Source organism: Grus americana, chromosome 28 (assembly GCF_028858705.1).
Source record: "Grus americana isolate bGruAme1 chromosome 28, bGruAme1.mat, whole genome shotgun sequence".
Classification (NCBI taxonomy): Eukaryota; Metazoa; Chordata; class Aves; order Gruiformes; family Gruidae; genus Grus; species Grus americana.
Genome location: NC_072879.1, coordinates 724,616 through 736,880, shown reverse-complemented (window position 1 = coordinate 736,880; position 12,265 = coordinate 724,616). Strand labels below are relative to the sequence as shown.

General features: G+C 53.0%; 1 protein-coding gene across 8 annotated transcripts in view; it reads right to left on the bottom strand.

Annotated features, from left to right (window-relative positions):
- Window positions 1-12,265, bottom strand: part of PTPRS (protein tyrosine phosphatase receptor type S) — a 162,410-nt gene that overhangs the window by 101,471 nt on the left and 48,674 nt on the right. The window contains exon 1 of one of the 8 annotated variants that reach the window (XM_054805128.1): window positions 1,045-1,199. The exons of the other annotated variants lie outside the window; for them this stretch is intronic. The gene's annotated coding sequence lies outside the window, so the exon portion shown is untranslated. Of the gene's footprint in view, window positions 1-1,044; window positions 1,200-12,265 lie in introns of those variants that run through there. 8 annotated transcript variants of the gene reach the window in all.

Here is a 12,265-nt window from a genome sequence, read left to right as displayed (position 1 = left end):
ACTGTTAATGAAACTGGGGATGCGGTATCAATGCCAGCACAACAAATGGAACTGAGTTGCTGTTCGTTGGCTCTCCCTTCTCCCTGCTTCAGTCATGCAGCTCCCGGTTCCCACCAGTGAGGCTGGAGGTGGGGAGGGCAGGAGGTGGAGAGAGCAAGCATCCTCCCAACCATTTTAGTTCTCTATATTAAAAAAAAACACCGTAAGGGCTAGCTCAGTCAGCATTTCAGAAACTCTTGTTATTCTTTAACAGAGCAATATCCCCCTCGCAGTCCCAGTAAATGCCACCAAACATCTCCTTCAGCCCTGTCTGCTCTCCAAATGCGGCACCAGCGACGTTCCACGGCTCAGAGCAGCCCAGAGGCTGTGCTGCCCTACGCAGCAGGGTTGCAAAGTCCCCCCGATGATGGAGCTGAATGCAGGTGTGTCAGGAAGATGTTCCACCTCCTGCAAAGAGAGGGGCCTGGCAGCTCCGTTCTCCCACATCTAGCACAGCTTTTCATGCCACGTAATGGGCTCCGATAGAGAAGGTCTGGTAAGGGGATATAGCAACAGCTCCAAGATTAGAGAAGGAGATGCCAGAGGGTGACACTTCCGCTCCGGTGCTAATGTGCTTCCCGAGCCCTTGATGGAGACAGAAAGTGCTGGCAGAAATATTAGGACACGTCAACTTCAATCCAGCAACTCATCCTTCAGAGCAGGTACGTCACTGGCTGTCTCCCCCTGGACACAGGATTTCAGGACAGCAAGACGTGCACCCACCTGGTTCCCCTGCGGATATCGGGGAGAGACTGGGACAGGAGTCTGCTCTGCTTTCTTGGTAGCACCCTGGCAAGAGGGAGACTGGGAACAGACTCTTATCCACTGCACGACTCCTGCCTACAATGCAGTACACGCAACATTTGGAAACCCAGCTACCATGCAACAAGGCTCTCCTGCCCTCCTGGCAGTGCTGAATTCAAGTGGGAATTGCTTTGATGAATGCTCAAATCACAAGGGTTTCATCACCCATCCCCTCCCCTCCTCTGCATGAGCACAGCTTACCTTGTCTATGCTCTTTGAAGCAGGTTTGCATCACTCCTCCTGCCTGTCTGCTGAGCACCCAGCCAAGTTCCCGGCACCATACAAGTAAACGTAATGGCAGTTTTCCTGCGCTGCTCCATGGACCTGCAAACCCTCACTAAATTCTCTGGCACAGGATCTCCTGCAACACAAGCAAACCACCTAATAGACCTCAATCCTTGCTAAAGAATGCAATTAAGTGAAGCCATGGACCCCAGCGGGGTCAGATTTGTGCTAGATACGGTCACATTGCAGGAATAAGATTAATTCTTACAGTAAAAGAGCTCCTGTAAGGCACTCGTTCTGGTGCACTGCCTGATCTCTAGCTCTAAGTATGTACATGTGTGCATCCTGTAAGCGTGGAGCACAGGGTCTTGAAGAGTATTATTAAAAATAGTACAACTGAGAAGTGTTTGCAAGAAGCAGCTTCGCGTTGCGGCTCCTCCAGCCAGTACTGAGCCAGGGATCTCCAGGGACCCAAGGGTGCTGGGCACAAAGGGTAAAATGCTCAGAAGCACCTACATTTCTTAAGAGCTTAAGTTCCATTGAGAGTCAAAGGGACTTAACCCTAAGCCGCTAAGATGCTTTTGAAGATTTTCCTCCCAGTAACTCCCATTTCAGAGGGTGCTGGACACCTAACTCCCTTAAGCTACTTTGGGTATCCGAGGGATATAGGAGAGTGGGCTCTATCTACACACCAGTTTGGCTAGCTTGGTCCCCGCTGCTTAAAGAGGGAGCCTGTGGGAAATGCTGCTAAAAAGAAGCATCTGCACAGTTACAGACATCGGGATGGGTCACAGCTATGCAGGTATTTTGCTATATGCTACTATCACTGAGCCCCCATGGAGCCGGTGATTGAAACATTTGCTCTGCATTTAAAAAAAAAAAATCCAGGAGGGAGGGATCATGCCTTCATTTCAGATTCATTAGAAAATAACAACTTGGAAAAATTTCCCAAAAAAGCATCTGGGCTTCTCTTCTGTTTCACCATGTGAAAAGGAGAAGGGCGATTTTAACGAAATTCTCTGCGAAAAGTTCCACATAGATCTAGCGGATGATTAAACATCTTCATTTTCAGTAGCTGCTGCGGGAGAATTACTCCCATTAGACATATCAATCGAAGCAAACACCTTGCAGGCAGAGGGCTGCACTGAGGTCTCTCTCCCTTCCAGCAGCACCGGCTTAGTTTGTGCTGCGTATTAACAAAGGTCAGTGGGTCACTTCATTTCCTCCCAGCAACCTCTTTAAAGAAAGAAAGAAAAGCTTTTAGCACAACCACTAGCTCATTTGTCACCTCCCCTGGGGAGGGGAAGAGATGAAATTTAAATTCACCACCCCACATTTCTATCCTGCTCCTATCCAACACCCTGCCCTCGGCAAACCCAGGCCCACCAGGGCTGGGACGGGATGCCGGCGCTGGTGGCTCGTGCAATGCGGGCAGCTGCCTGCTGGGATCTGGCCCAGGACCCCACCGTAGGACCTGCCCTGCGGGTGCTGGGGAGCAAGGAGATGCCAACACGCAGTGCTGTCTGGCCCTGGAAGGCCACGTGGCCCGTCTCTCCACATTCAGGTTGCTTTGCTGCCATATATTACCCTCTTTTCCTGGGGAAATGGACCATGAAGACACGAGCTTCAAAGTATATGTTTCTGACACTCGTCTCCCCCTCCGCACCCACTAACAGGCTGACCAGCTAAACCTAATGTAATGGGGGGACAGACCGCAGCCATCGTAGCTCCCCATCAGGCACTTGAAAGCCAGTGGCAGAGAGGGAGATGCTGCTGATGCCTCTGCCTGAAAAGCAGCCGCTTGACCTCAGATCTGGGTTAGAGACAGGGGAGCCCCTGAGGAAGCTCACTCAGAGACCCAGTTCTGCACACAACAGCCCTGCTGTTAGCTCGGGGGAGAGAAAAACCAAAACGAACCTGCCAGCCGCATAAGCAAAATGCTCAAAGTCCCAGCGAGACCCAGTGCCGGAGTTGTGCACATCCTTCCCCCGCAACAGGGAGACCCCAAATGCTCTGCAGACCCCCCTGCAACTGCTGAATCACAATCATCAGGCCAGCAAAGCCCCCAGAATGACTTTGCCTTCTGGGCCGCTCCATCTCAGCAAAGACACCCCAGAGACGCGGGAGCCTGTTGCTGTTCAGGGGACCAGTCTCTGCCGGGGCACGTGCTCCTGTCTCCCACCTTCTCCACAGTGTGATACATCTTAATAAAACAAACACGATCCCCATCCACCAGCAACGCTCACCTTAAGACTAGCTGGTAGCTTTAGGTGCCCAGCTCCACGGGCTGTGCAGAAAGAATTGATCTCAAGAGACACATGATCCTGCCCGAAAAATGAGGTGTGGGAGTATTTCCAAGTCAGCCCCTTCCCCTCCGAAGCTCCTGGACACAGCTTCTCCTCTATCCACTTCAAAACACAGGGCATGGTCTTGGCAAACGCAGTTAGAGCAGCCAGTCGAGATCCTTCAGAGTTAAGCATGACTGTTTATCTATCAGGGAATTACTTAGATCTTAAAAAAAATATTTACAAGAAAGAGGCAGAGTATTATCTTCCATGGGGAAACAAACACAGATGGAGAAAAAAAGAGCTTTGATCAGGACTGTCACGGTCCTATACGCTGCTTTTCATCCCCAGATCTCCAAGTGCTTTAATATGACAGTATTATCCCTTTTTACAATGTGGGAAACCAGAAGAAACTGCACAATAAGACAGCGCTCTGAGCATGAAGTCATACTGCCTCTCACTGTGTTCGCACGCACGCACACACGCACACTCTTTTTCTTCCTGTGGCATTTCTGGTCCTTCCACGCATGCGAAGCGCCCAGCACTGTCCCCAGGCAATAGGCACGGGGGGCTTTTTGGGGTGTTGCAAGAGATGCTACTCCCTGCCCAGAGGGGCACGATGGCACGGCGAGGGTTAAGCCGTGGTCACTACAGGAGAAATGAGACAGGAGAGCTCTGAGTTGGGTTCGAATCGTCAGGAGAAATTAATTTCCCCCCACCATGTTCCCCGCAGTGACAGCTCTGACAAGCGGTGATGTATCTGCGGCGGCTGGGAAGTGTTCAGCAGGTGCAGTGCAGCACGGACAGGGGCAGGGGGGACACGGCCAGCAGCGAGGGGACGATGAGGAGGAAGCACAGCTCCCCTGGCCAGGCTACACCCCTGTTAAGCCCAAGGACACCCACGTCATGGGGTGCTGTGTCCGAAGGACCCCAAAAGGACCACCCTGCCACAGTGAAGGCAGAGCAAAAACCCTGTGCCAGTAAAAAGCACCACAGCATCACCAGCGAGAGGGAGGCAATGCTGGAGTGACCAGAAATCCCAGGAGCATCCTCCTGGGCCCACCACAGAGCTAGGCTGAAGATGTGGCTCGTCCTCTGTCTCTGTGCACACAGGGCAGGAGCTGGGCTGTCCTCTGGGATGCACAAAGGCGCGAGGCAGGGAAGAATCTGACCCAGGACCACCCTCCCCTCTGCCCCATCCCGTTCCCCCTGCTCGCAGGCAAACACGCACCATCCTTCAGCATTTACCAACAAGCCATCGCAGATCTCTGCTGAGTGCCTGACAGCATCAGCAATCGTCGACAACTACATTTCCTTGTGGTTCAGGGTAATACTTTGCATTTCTTTTTTCAGGCCTTTGAGCTTTATTTATTTATTTAAGAAGTCATTCATCATTAGCCCCATCTTAGCTGCCTGACAGACTGGGAGTTCCTTGGGGCACAGACTGCATCTTGTCTCCGCGCTCGCCGCGCACACGCCGACAGCACTGGGTAAATAATCGTCCGTCAGCCTCATCTCACAGCATCCTCAGCACAGTGCACCAGCCAGCCTCCGCAAGGGGAATAAACATGATCTTCTGCGAGAAAATAATGCTGAAGAGAAAATCACCAACATCCCCCTCCCAGAGCACCCGCACACCAAGCCTGGGAGCCGGGCAGATGGGTGACGCCGGGTTACTGCAACGTGCTCGAGATCGGTGGGAAAACGCAGGGCAGCAGAGGAGCACACACCCAGCACCAAATCGCTTTGGCCTTTGGGACACAAGGCACGTCGCCAAGTAAGATGACATATGATTTTAAAAAATACTAAAATCTTTTTTCTTTGGCCCAGATGTTTTCAGCAGGTACAGATTCCTGAACAAATCTGAAGAAAAGGGATATATGCCCACCTCCGACCTACAGCAAATGCACCAGGCTGCAGTTCCTGCATATACGTCATTTACAGTCACGTTGGTCACTAGCAACCTGCAGGCTTGTGTCCCTTACACAAGTCCTCGCTCCGAAATTCCTGCGCTGGCAGGAGCACTAACGCCTCTCCTCATCACAGCTGTCCCTTCTCTGACCTGGGCAACGCAGCCGTATCATCATCATCAGACCTTTCCCAAATCGGAGATATCAAGCACCACTCAAACAAAGCAGAGGAAAAAAGAAAAAAAAAGAAAAAACCTCAACAAAGAGCCTAACCAAACGACAGCCCACCACTAGCAACAGCTTTTCTCCTGTCTGGAGTCTGAGCTAAGAAAAAACATTTTTCCACCCCAGATCAAATGAAGGTTCAGATCAGTGCTCCACCTTCCTGGGGAGGAAAGACTTCCGGGCCTTACATCTGTGTGTGTGTCAAACCACGAACACATGAGAAAAACACCGAACAATGAGGAACCAGTGCTTTTCTGACTTGCAGCATGGCACGAAGAGGCCCTGGATTGGGAAGAGCCCATCCAGATGGCATCTGTCCCTCTGGAGCACACTAATCCCTCCGGCTTTGGCTTACTGTTCCCTTCACGTAGCAACTTGGATGCTGCTGCGTCTTTCAAGACCCTCCACCCTCCAAACCACTCGCCCCCTCCACCAGGTCTGCACAGGGACTCACTTTGCTGTTAGCAGCAGGACGGAGCAACAGCCGCCTCCTTCACCCCCAAAACCCTGCGCAAGCAGAGGGGTCAAACCCCGATCCTGGGGCTGACAAAACCGCTCCTCACTGGAGACAGCTGGGCTGCTGAGAGAAGCTCCTACACAGTTTTCTGCTGACCTCTGAGGGCAACTTAATCTGCTTTCTCCCAAAATAGGTGGCTGTTATCGAAGAGTCTTGCGCAAACCCTCCCCTGAGCCTAACCGGTGGGTTCCCAGCCCCAGCAGCTGGGCCAGGAGCATCCGGGAGGTCCATCACTCCGGGGCAGGACTGCGATCGAGCGATGCAACCTGCCCATCTATTGCTGCTCTGAGTTTGTGTCCAAGCAAAGCATCCTTCACCAACCCTCAGCCCAAGCAGAAGACAGAAAAGAGATGAAAAATCAAAAAGAAAAAAAATATAATTAGGAAGATAGTGATACTTTATCAGTTCCAGCTCAGGGCGCTGGACTGGTGTAGGATGTCACCAGCCCTCTCGCAAGAACGACCTTCTCATTACAGGCAATTGCTGATCGATCGCCTCCATTTGTTATCTTCATCATTGCTCCAGCTCCTCCGAGCTCTCCACTGAGCCCGACGCCGAGCACCCAGGCAGCTCGATGGGCCCCGCGGGAAGGCGGCGGTGGGACCCTCCTGGTGCGCCCATGGGAGCTCAGCACCCAGTGCAGGCACCCCTCTGCCACCAGCATCGCCCCAGGGAGGGGAGCACTAACACCCCCCGCTTCGTCCAGATTTTGCATCACTCCTTTTTTTTTCCTCCCATGTAGACGGAGTCCCCAGTACTATGAGCTACGATAGAAATACTCCCCAAAATCCCCAAACCAGAGAACACACATTACAGGCCAAAACCCAACAACAAAACTCCCTCCCAACACAACACCCTGGGGAATTTCAATTACCACTACAGACCCAGGCAAGGACACCGCTCCGTCACACCCCACTGAACCCAGAGAGGCTCCTGCTGACTAACATGGAGCTGGTCTGGATTTACACTGAGACAGAGGAAAATTTAAGCCCCTGCTTATCATTTTTAGGGTCTTCCATGGCCAAGAGATGCAGAGGGACTGCCCTTGCTTTCTCATTCAGGAAGAGGCAATTAAACCCCCGAGGCTGGAACAGCTCAAGCCCACATACAAGCAAGGCGAAAGCCTTGGGAAACAAAAAAGGAAAGAAATACATTTCCTTCTATGGCCCGTACACGACATGGCCACTCTTGTCTGCACAGCCCTGGGTAGCCAGGCTGGGAGATGACACAGGAGTGGCTGCAGTCCCGGCGTACACTCTGCTTATCAGCAGAAAACAAATGAGAGGAAATAAAAGTAGTGAAGCTAACACACAAAGTTTAGCCTAATTACTATTTGGTGGTAAATGAAAATAATTGTGGCAACAGTGCAGCTGATGATCTGTTTTGCTTCTTCATGCCCCATAAAAAAGCTATGGTCATGCTTCAATGGGAAGGGTTAGAAGCAGCGGTGGAAACAGGAGGGTGAGTCCAGCTGCTCTGCACTCCGCACAGCCCAACCGTACCGGCAAATCCCCCAGCAAGCGAGGACAGGGATCCTGAGCCGCAGGAAGAAGGATAGAGTGGCTGCTCTTTCCTGGTCCACACTACAGAGCCAGCCTCACTGCCACGGCTTGCATCTTGCTGATTAGTGACCAGCAAGTAAAGCTAATCAAGGTTATTAGTAAGTGCTGTCTTCCCTGGGTTTTGCGGCAGCCTGCTCGGGAGCCCTGCACGGGAGGACGCTCACCCAACCTCCGTGCACCGGGGATGGCTTCACCGCGCCGCGGGGACCTGCCGCCAGCCAGCACACAGGGCAGCGCAGCTCCCAGGGCCGCAGCCCATCAACGCCCCTGCAGGTGTTTTTTCCTCCCCAGGATCAAGCACGCTGCAATCAAGACCAACACAAAGGCAGAGCGCAGCCCTCGGGCACCGGGATGGTGTTCCCGGCCCTCCCCTCCCTCCAGTTCAACCTGCCTTTTCCTTCAGTATCTCTCCCCACACCATCTCCTCGCCAGGCACTCCAGCCTCGCCAGCCAACACAGGGGGTTAAACTCCACAAAGAGGATTTTGTTTTGAGCTTGCAAGACAGAAGATGAGCAAATCCCTTCCCTTGCTCTGGCAGGAATCCTGTGTCTCAAACCCACCAGCCAGGGGAGATTAAGAAAGGAGGAGAGAAAGGAAAAAAACCCATCCATCCTTCGCTGCCATGATCTCATCTGAATTTAAGAGCTAAGCTGGGAGGATGCTAGGTTACTGCTTGGGCTGGTGGAGCCCTGCAGATCAGCAGACACCAGAGCAGACCCGACAGTCTTAGGCTGCAGTGCTCAAGGTCAGCAGCAGGGCTAGGAAGCTGCATCCACGCTCCGTGCTTGCTTTGCCTCCGATTTAATTCTGACCTGTCTGTCTAGGGAAGCCTTTGGCTCTTGTCGCATCTTCGTGGAGAGCCCCAGCTCCGGTGGGTGACTCCAGGAGTTACCTTAACGCACTGAATGAAGCCCCATAAAACACACCAGCATGCAGCAACGCCCGAGCAGTGCAAGCCAGGACCACTTCTGAGCAGAGCAGCTCAGCCAGGCAGGGCTTTGCTGCAATTTTCATCTTCCATACGAGATGCAAAATTAAGAGGCTGCTAAATAAGCAGAAATTGGGAGTAACATCATCCTCGTGATACTCCAGCTCCTGCCTGACAGCCCGATCTTGCCCTGCTGGGTTACTTCTATTAAATATGATTTTCTTCCCTTTCTGCTCTGAGCAGCTGTAGCAGCGCGGTCCTGCCGGGCTAACAGACATCCCACCCCGGAGGTAGCTGCATTTCATTGGTTAAGATAAAGCAACCCATATGCAGCCTGTCCACACCAGCGATGCATCAGAGGCGGCTTAAAACACTTATAAGCATTTGGAGATTGATAATATCCCTTCTACAGCAGGCTGTAGGAAAGGAGCTTGCGAGAGGACCCTGGAGAACCTACCTGTTACCCAGGATTGAAAAAGTCTCCACCTGGTAGACATGTCATTTTATATTTCACTTTAAACCACCATGAGCTGGTGAGGTCACCTAGGTGTCTTTGTTACCAGTCAGTCATCACAAAGACGAGGCAAAGAGATTTTTCTGAGTAGGGCTGGCTGAGCATTCACAGCAATGTTTTTGTAATGCCCAACACCACATATGCACATGCACGCACACCCCCCAGGAGAGGTGGGCAATGAATTAAACATGCAATAATATTTACTCGGCAGGTGAAGACCATCAGCATGCCACGGGCTAAGCCTGGCCAGGGAGAAGGATGCTTTTCGTCCCCCATTTTCAGCAGGGCAAAAAGAGCACTGCCTCATAAAAGCAGATTCTTTCACTCTTGATGAGTGCGGCTGCAGGAAGCTTTCCAGAGCCCACGACCCCTCTGCCCGCTCAGCCAGCGAGAGCGCTCAGTAATGACTTGTCCATCTTCGGAGGCACTGAGCCAAACAGGAATGGGTCCAACAACAAATCTCTCCTTCAGACGTGCAGAAGCCACCATATTGCAGAAAAAGCTTTTATTCTCGCTGCACCATCTGGAGTTGCCGGCAAATGCAACTTTTTCTGTCCCCGTCAATTACTGAAGGGAGAAATCTGCCGTCCCCTGAAATGCAAAACTTTCCGCTTTCTACTCGTGCAAGGGGAGCGGTAACGGGCAAAACAGAACTGAGCCCCTTCTGCAACACACTCGGGTTTTATGACCCCCCCGAGCCTCCACACTCTCCGCTTTCGGGAGCCCACCCACAGCCTCCCCCACCCCAGCTCTGCACCGCTCAGGGGTTCCACCCTGCAGGAAAACAGAGTTTCTTGTGCTCAAACCTCCTAAAACAAGAGGAGGTGAGAATCCCCCTTCCTCTCCCTTTCACCAGAAGTGGGGGACGGTGTGGCTGGTCCAGAGGGACCACAGGGAGCATTTCCCAGTGGGGAGGACATCCCCGGTGCCCTGCGGGAGAGGCCACGTGGGGCTGAGCCGGCAGCGGGGCCACAGCCAGGCAGCACGGCCCAGGGACGGGAACACCATCCCTGCAGGTTTTTAAAAAGGCCGGGCTTGCATCTGTCTCAAACGACTTCCGCATGTGTGATGCTGCCTTGAGCCAGCGAGAGGGACTAAGTGACCTCCCAACCTCCCTTCTGTTGTTACTTCCCATGATTTTACAACCTCTGAACGGTTCGTTTATCCTGAGTGAATTCCTGCTGCATCCCGCTCATCAACCAGTTGTGCAGCACCTCACACCGACCACGAGGGCAAACCCGCTGCCAAGTGCTAGCCCCTGGGGAGGAAAATAAGGGGTGGGGGGAACCCCAAAAACCTCTTGCTGGAAAGAAGTGTTAAGAAGCATCTTAAATTTCTCAACTTCAGGCCTGTTCATTGGCCTGAATTCAAGCCCAGACCCCGAAGGCGATACCCCGTGGCCAGGGTGGCTCTTGCCTCGGAGGGGTCAGTGTTTCCAGCAACAAGGACACCAATTAAAGCTTTTAACGATGCAAGCCCAGGACCTTGCTAAGCCCTGAGCAGCCTTTGCCCAATGCTCTCTCTGCTAATAACCTGGTGTTGCGGCCGAACGATGGGTACTGGGCTGCCTTAAAACATTTATAACGATCGTAGATTGCTTCTTTCCTGTCCATAATGATCCCCCCCACACGTGCCCCCCCCCCAAGTCCGTTAGCGCCTGTCACTGCTCCGGCAGAAAGGACCGGTCCCCTCCCGGCACACCTCCAAGAGCATCCGCACGTCTCTGGAGCGGCAAGGCAGGGTGCCAGGGCGGGACTTTATTTTGTTTTTAAAGCCTCCCCCCAGCCCTTTCCCACTACAGCCTCAGCTCGGGTTCTCTCGTTAATCTAATTGTTCTCCTAATGAAGATCTGCAATTCCTCAAACATTAATTACCAACCAGCAGCAGCAGCTGTGGAACAAGAGCTCCCTGTTCCTAATAATACGCTTCACACTTTTGCCTGCCACAGCTCAATTTAGCTTTGCGTGATTTGGCTAGGGGGAGATAAATAATATTCCAGCTATGGGGCTCTGCAGACAACCCCGGGAGGAGGCAATGCTCTCCCCATGCCCGAGGTGCTCCGGAGCACCACAGCTCCTCGACCGGCTGCTAAAAACCCCCTTTTTTATTCCACCTGCAGCTCCAGCCCCCAGCCCGGGGCTGTGCCTCCATCACGGCACCATCTCCATCAGACACAGCGTTTAGCAGGTGTAAAGAGCGCTGCAAACAGCTGAACCCGCGCCAGCTGGAAGCAAAAGAGAGGTGCTACATCCACCGTCCCTGTCCCTATGCTGAACACTATGGTAGTGCAAATAAACCAGCAAGAAAGTGAGAGCTTGGGTAGGGAGGAAAATAAACACTGGTAGGACAGGCTCAGGCAGTCGGGAATGAGTCAGGGGATGGAGGCAGAGAGAAGGGGAGAGCGACCCAGGCAGCTCCTGCCACTGGTGGGCTCACGTGGATGCAGGGGTGTCCAGCACGCTCCCATCGTGCCCATAAACCAGCAACAGCTTTGGCTACGGCTAAGGAGATGAAGGAAAACCAAACGCGCAGGTCCAGGGCCAGCACCAATATTGTCACTGCGTTTTGGGGGCCAGCTGATCTCCTCCGCACTCCTCATCCGCTGCGATCGCGGAAAACGGCCATCCATGTTCATGAAGGTCAACTCCTTCCAACCCCAGCAGCACTGTCACCTCCTGCCCAAGGGCGCACGGGGGGAGCAGGAGAAGGAGGTGCCCACCTGGAGGAGAGCTGCCAGCCGAGTCCCTCCTTACAAAAGAGGCTCAAAACCATGGGTTAGGAGAAGCAGCTGGAACGACTGGAGCCAGCAAAAGCTGTAGCAGCCCCTCTCGCCAGCTCTGCGCAGCCAAAAATACACAAGGGGAACAAAACAACACACACACAAAAAAAACAACCCAAGAGTTTTCAGTGACAAAAGCAAACAAATAGATTTGTGAATAAATATTGATTTGACAGGAAGTCAGACAAACCCTTCCAAAAACATACGCTGGCACCGGGTCCCTCTCCCAGCACGATGAGCAGCCGTCATCATTTTATGGGTGCCTTTGCACGGTCGGCAGTTTGAGCTGCTCTGCAGAGTTTTGGCTTCCCGGGGGTACTGGTCTCCCCCGTGCTGGGCATCGCACGCTGGCGGCGTCTTGAGAGATTTCAAGAAATAAATGCATGGGCCGGACAGCCGAGCAGCCTGCACCGGGAAAAGCGTGCGGCACAGCGAGCACAGACCCGCTATTCGCCCTAATGCCTCTCCGGGAGGGA